Source organism: Coptis chinensis, chromosome 6 (assembly GCF_015680905.1).
Source record: "Coptis chinensis isolate HL-2020 chromosome 6, ASM1568090v1, whole genome shotgun sequence".
In the NCBI taxonomy this organism is placed as follows: Eukaryota; Viridiplantae; Streptophyta; class Magnoliopsida; order Ranunculales; family Ranunculaceae; genus Coptis; species Coptis chinensis.
Genome location: NC_141461.1, coordinates 33,221,024 through 33,227,391, shown reverse-complemented (window position 1 = coordinate 33,227,391; position 6,368 = coordinate 33,221,024). Strand labels below are relative to the sequence as shown.

At 34.9% G+C, this 6,368-nt stretch overlaps 1 long non-coding RNA gene across 2 annotated transcripts; it reads left to right on the top strand.

The window, feature by feature from the left end:
• Positions 1-3,168: 3,168 nt before the first annotated feature.
• LOC147492637 (uncharacterized) lies at positions 3,169-5,728 on the top strand. Of its 2 annotated transcripts, XR_015198506.1 has the most exons (5): positions 3,169-3,528; positions 3,851-4,029; positions 4,118-4,417; positions 4,574-5,011; positions 5,126-5,728. It is a non-coding gene; the product is annotated as an uncharacterized LOC147492637 (long non-coding RNA). The 2 variants fall into 2 exon arrangements; XR_015198505.1 differs by having other exon boundaries at positions 3,170-4,029.
• The last annotated feature ends 640 nt before the right edge of the window (positions 5,729-6,368 follow it).

Here is a 6,368-nt window from a genome sequence, read left to right as displayed (position 1 = left end):
TTTGGAAGCTTTGGTAATGGCGGAAGTGAGAAGGAACTCACGACTGTTTTGTTTTTGGAGGAATGGGACGCGCATGTTGTGCACGTGCGTGCAGTATTGGGCCCAAGCCCAATTCGAATTTCGAAATTTTCTGATTTTTCGCGCAACTTCAAACTAAAATTGCCGCTTCGTTACCGGTCCAATTTTTGTGAATGAGATATGGAAACGATCAGGAGAGAATTTCCAATCCAATGATCCATAAAACACTCTATTCTAACCGTGGGTGACATATAAGAAGATGGAAAATACCTTGAAGTGCGCGCGTGACGTAAGTTATGCGAACGAATGAAATCTAAATTCAATGTCAACCCGAATCGAAGTATGATTAAAATGACATAAGAAACACAAATGGAAAGTTGAACAATCAAGGATGGAAAAATGAACACCCTACCCCCAAACAAATTTTAGACAACAGAGTTTAGAAAATTTGTTTTAAACGTGGGTCTTTTAAAGCCAGATTCCTGAGACTTCCTAGATTACTATTTTTATGGTTTTAATATTTTTGTTACTTTTTATGAATACAGATTAATATAAGGAAAAACAAAAAGCAATAAGGACATAATTCACACCATAGAGGAACATGATTCAAAAACCGAGAAAACATGCAAGAGTGGAAAATGTGGATTATGTTAAACGTGGACTTAGGATCCGTTACTTATAGCCACACACTCCACAGGGAGGGCCCGGTTACCTGAATGGTGCACTTACCAATATATGGAAATGAAAGGAAGTGCACCAATCATCAAAATGAGCTGTTTATAGTCAGTTACTCCAGACTTTAACACATAACTAGATATATATAATACCCTGCAGTTTGCCATATATCAACAACCTAAAGAGTTGTGAGTCTTTCCATAAATAAATAATATGGAATGCACCCCCAAATAGAATCAAGCACCAAGATTTTCTACGACGCAACTCAGTGAAATGAAAGCGAAGTCTGATAGACCTAGAACGTAACCGAGCATGCACTTTCTTCTTCATCTTTGAACGAGAGGGTGTCCAAGTGAATGATCGTGAGAAAATGGATGTTTGTGGAAGATATGTTGAATATGGATAAGTTTTAGAAGGAAAGAATGGAAAAAAATTAGAATGTGGGTTTAGCATAAAACTCATTCATGGTGTAGGTAGGAACTGTCTAAATTCTGAAAATGAAGGTGTCAAGTGCCTTTTCCTTGGGAATTATTTCCGTATTAGGAGGATTTAGAAAATCATTAAACACAGAAGAAGGAAGAGGGTCAAGTGCAAACTCCAGGTTCCTTTGAAAAGGTGGAAGGTATGGAATATTGGTGATGGAAGATGAATTCGTGACAGGATGATGTGAGGTGGATGAATGGAGCTCAGCTAGAGCTCTCAGGTCTAGATCAGCAGAAGCCTTGAGATGTGCAAGACATTTATCAATAGGTGAGTCAAAATAATCACTGGGATAGAGGGTGAAAAATTCATCTTCCGTCATAGCGTCAAGGGATGAATGGATGTTGACAGGGTAGGACTTGCGAGGTGGTAAGGAAGAGTTGCAAAAGATTCGAAGGAAATCTTCCTTGAATTCCAGGGAGTTCTCGTCGAAGTTGGAACTTCCAAAGGAAAGGAATTTGTGCATCTGATTATCAGGAAACGTGGTTTTGAAATAATCTTGAGCTAAGCTCTCGATCATGCTAACCTCTCCATCCAAAGTCGTATCTGGAAATTGTTTTGTCATTTTAAAAACATTTACCTCAACAGAAAGATGTCCAAAAGACATGGAAATCGAACCGTCGCGGTAGTTTATTAGTGCGTTGGTAGTAGCCAAGAAAGAACGCCCTAAAATGTTCGGAACAGAGTCGTTAGTGACTTCTGTATCAAGGATAACAAAATCAGTAGGATAGTAGAAATCCTGAACCTTAATAAGCACGTTTTCAACCACACCCTTATGATACTTAATAGACCGATCAGCTAATTGCAACGTCATTTTAGTAGGTTGCATCTCCTTTAGACCTATTTGTTTATATAAATAATAAGGGAGTAAGTTAACACTCGCCCCCAGGTCTAATAAAGCGGTCGTCGTGTATAAATCTCCTAAGGTGCATTGTACAGTAGGACGACCAGGGTCCTTGTACTTAAACATTCCATTATGTTCTGATAAAGTTGGAAACTATTCAGTTAGAAAGACGTCTTTAGGAATATTTGTCTTACGTCTAGTAGTGCACAACTCCTTAAGAAACTTAGCTTGGTGAGATAACTTTTTAATTGCTTCGAGAAAGGGTAAGTTTATCATTAGATTTTTGAAAACTTCCCTAATCTCATCGTAATTTGTATCCTTGTTCAACATAGCTAATCTTTGGGGAAATGATGGTTTCTCTCTATATTTAGTATATATATCAATAGAATGTTTAACCTTGGCCTTTTGTTTCTTAGGTTGTGGTTTAACGGGTACCTCTACAGGGATAGGATATTCAATTTCTATTTCGGTATCTAATTACACCATTTGGGTTAATTTGCAACCAATAGGGACTAACACTATACATCCATTAGGTAATTTAAAACATTTATAATCCAAATACAAGTATCCGTTGGTAATATTATGTAACATTTTTTTTTGTATATTTTGTCACGTTTTTCATTAGTTTTGCTATAACACATATACATCCATTAGGTAATTTAAAACATTTATAATCCGTTAGCAACTCAAACAAAAAATGTATATAAAACATTAAAACTAGTATAAATTGTAAATTATTTGGGTATAAAGTATAAAATGTCATTATTATAAATTATATAATGTATGGGCTTATAAAACGAAAGTAGCTTTTTTTTTGTATATTTTGTTTGCTTGAGAACTCGAACTCGAACTACTCGATCGATGACTTTAAATCGATTAAACTCGCTACGTTTCACTATACGTTAGAGTTTGGGGAAGAATTACGTTGATGACCGGCTACGTTTCACTATACGTTAGAAAGAATTACGTTGGAAAAAAAGGAAAATCACACTAAAAAAGAAATAACGAAAACTTCAGAGGGAGTCTTTTTTAAACCCGAAAATATTGTCTGCTATTTTGTAATTCATTTTGTATTTCCCCTTCTTGTTCTTCTTCTCTTCCCCTTTATTATTGTTCAAAATTGATTCCGGGTTTCTAACTTTGGGTTATCATATAAAAGATGCATCTTTTATACAAAAGAAGCTTTCTTGATAGTTATTAGTTATTTGATTCGAAAAAAAGTAGGTTTTTTGTTATATCTATTTACTCCATGTGTTGTGATTTGATTTTCTAAGTGTTGTTATTACTGTTAGTATTGGATGTGCTTGCTTGCTTGGATGTGCTCATTGGTTTTGTTAGATCTATCTACTTCTCAATTTCTAATCTGAAAGCACCTAGGTCTGTTTAGCTCTTGCTCAATATATCGAATTGCAAACTGTCGTATCACCTAGCTCAATATATATTCAACTCTATGGTATCTGTTGTTCTGGGCAACTTTGTCTCTGCAATTCTTACATTCTCTTTCGCAGTTGGTAAGTATTCTTTTCTTTAATTTCACTTTTGAGTTTTGAGTTTTGATTGTCTTTTGTTCTTGTTAGGAAATTTGGGATATTTTTATTTCTTCTAGAAATGGTTTTGTTTTACATTGCTTGTTTTGTTAAATAAAGTAGGTACAAGTTCGTCTTTTCATTTTCCAAGATGGGTTCTCTGTTAAATGTTTTTTAATGAGCTTTTAATGCTAGAGTAATGAAACACGATTTGTGTCTTTGATTCTATGGGCATGCTTCCATGTTACATGGTAAAGTTCTTCCAAATTGTTGTTTATTTATGTAATATAAGTTTGTGTGGTTGCAGTGGGTACTGTCTTAGGAGCCATGACTGGAGCATTGATAGGCCAAGAAACCGAGAGCGGTTTCTTTTGAGGGGCTGCAGTTGGAGCCATATCAGGAGCTGTTTTCTTGATTGAAGTCTTTGAGTGTTCTCTTCTTCTATGGAATTCGGATGAAATAGGAGTTGGGTGTCTTCTCTACTTGGTAATTGAACTAGTCAAGTTAATGTTGATCTGTAGTATCTTCACTAGATGCACACCTATTATTATATGTATTGTTTTCAATTTAACAGGTGGATGTCATTGCAAGCCTTCTGAGTGGAAGATTAGTGCGAGAGCGAATAGGCACCTAGGTCTGTTTATCTCTTGCTAAAAAATCACACACATTGCTAAATATTTATGGGGTTTATGTATTTTTACTATGGGGGTCCTCTTTCGGATCTCAAGTGCATAGTGGTGCAACATCCTTAAAAAAACTCGGGTCATCTTATTTGGGTGGTGATGACAATGCTGACTCGGTTAGCGACGATGAAACTTTCACAAAATTTGGGCAGGATGATGGAGAGAACAACGTAGTGGCAAAGAGCTTTCATGTGAGTATCTAAAGTGCTGTTGCTTTTACTAATTGTTTTAAATATACCTTGATAATGAGCTTTTCTGAGTATTCTTTCCTGATGTGCCTTAATGATCAACCTTCTCTTGAAAAGTATCGATATAATAAGTTTAAACTTTTGTTCCTTGCTTCATAGGTTTGTGATTATCGGCATTCTGAATTGATTCCGTGCCTAGATAGGAATCTAATATACCAAATGAGATTGAAGCTTGATTTATCTCACTACACCATAAGGCCGATTTTGCAACATATGAGATTTTCCATTCCTAACACTTATTCAGCCGTGACAAATGCTATAACACTCATTTCCGTTAGAAATAGAGGTAACCGTTACTTAATATCTCCGTGAAAAAATTATTTTGTTTCTAACGTTTCTTCAGATATTATGTGTCGGTTTTCTAAATGTTACCGAGTAGAAAAAAAGAAAAAGAAAAGCGAAATTAGAAAACATGAGCAGGACTAATTCACTTCCGCGCTCATCTCAATTATACAACCCTAGAAAGAAAAGGTTATGAAGGAAAACTTGGAAGTCTAAAACTGTTGTCGCTGCTCAGTGCTCATAGTTTGGTAACTAGTAAGTCGCCATCTTTCTTTTCTTCTTCATTTTCTCATCGTCCTTATTCTTCATATTTTTCTGTGTCACTCTTTCTTAATTGAAGTTTTTCTGTTTTTGGTTTCATTATTTAAGGTTCCAGAGAAGTGATCTATTGGAGAAAAAGGTTGATTTTTGCCAAGTTAACTAATTAATTATTTCGAATTTCTAAAGTTTTTCTTTTTATAACCTAGGGTTTTGACGAGCTAGATTTCTAGTACTTCTACTGTTAACGGATTTAACACTAGAACTCAACTGATGCTTGAAGTTGTCTTTTGCTTTTTATTGTACTGATTTAATTTATACATGTATATTGTGTATTGCTCTAGCTAGGGTTTGGATACTTTAGTTAGCATTTCTACAGGTAATGATTTTCTAAAATATACAAGGTTTGTCTTCTAATTCACATTTTTTTTTTATTTTTCAATAGTGTTAACAGTTTATGAGCTGATTTAAGTCTTTGGGGCTGTCCAAGTTTTGATCTTTGATTGTTTTATGTTGATTTATAAGTGTTTTATGAGACCCCTTTTATTAAAATCTTCGTTTATATGATTTTTACTTCATTTTTTTTAGCTTTAGTGTGATTTATATGGGGATGGACATGGGATTCATTAGATGGGTAGTCAAAAATCAATTTCACCTTGTGTTTTTGATAGTTCATGTTGTGGCATGGTTATCTGCTGTCGTAACTGGTCTCTAATCTTTACACAGCCATAAACTGGATCTTGGATTCGATGTGTTGCCTCGTCTGACAAACAATATGCTGTTGCAGCCCGAACAGGGATTGGAAGTTGTTGCAGTTATATGGTGTGTTCTTGCTTTCCTTTTTTTTGTTTGTTTAAGTTTTCTTTGATCTTTGCTTTGGTTTGGGTAATCTGAACTTAACAAAGGAACTAAAATAATTTGTCTTGAAACATGAAATAATATATTTCTATTTATGGAACAAATAAAACAATATACTTGTACTAGTGGCCTCATTTCATTTTGATGCAAAATAGAGTGTGACTTGTGTTTTGAGGGAGTGTGGCTCTCTTCTGCATGAAGGTCACTGATGGAATTGACCAACAGCTCTAATATCATATATTTGTTTTTTTTTTGTAAACTGAATTTTTATCGCTTATAACCTATATAGTTGCCCAAGAATTGCCCTGGAATGTAACTGTACTAAGCAGTGCCAATGTAAATATAGTTGTCCATAAAAAAACTTTGTAGAGTTCTGCAAAAAGAATGTACCAAAGCACTATTCATAGATTATGGTTCTGAAATGGTCACTGATTATACTGATGAATTTCAACGTCTGTTTGGTCTTGCAACATCATGGAAAGCATCTTTGAACACT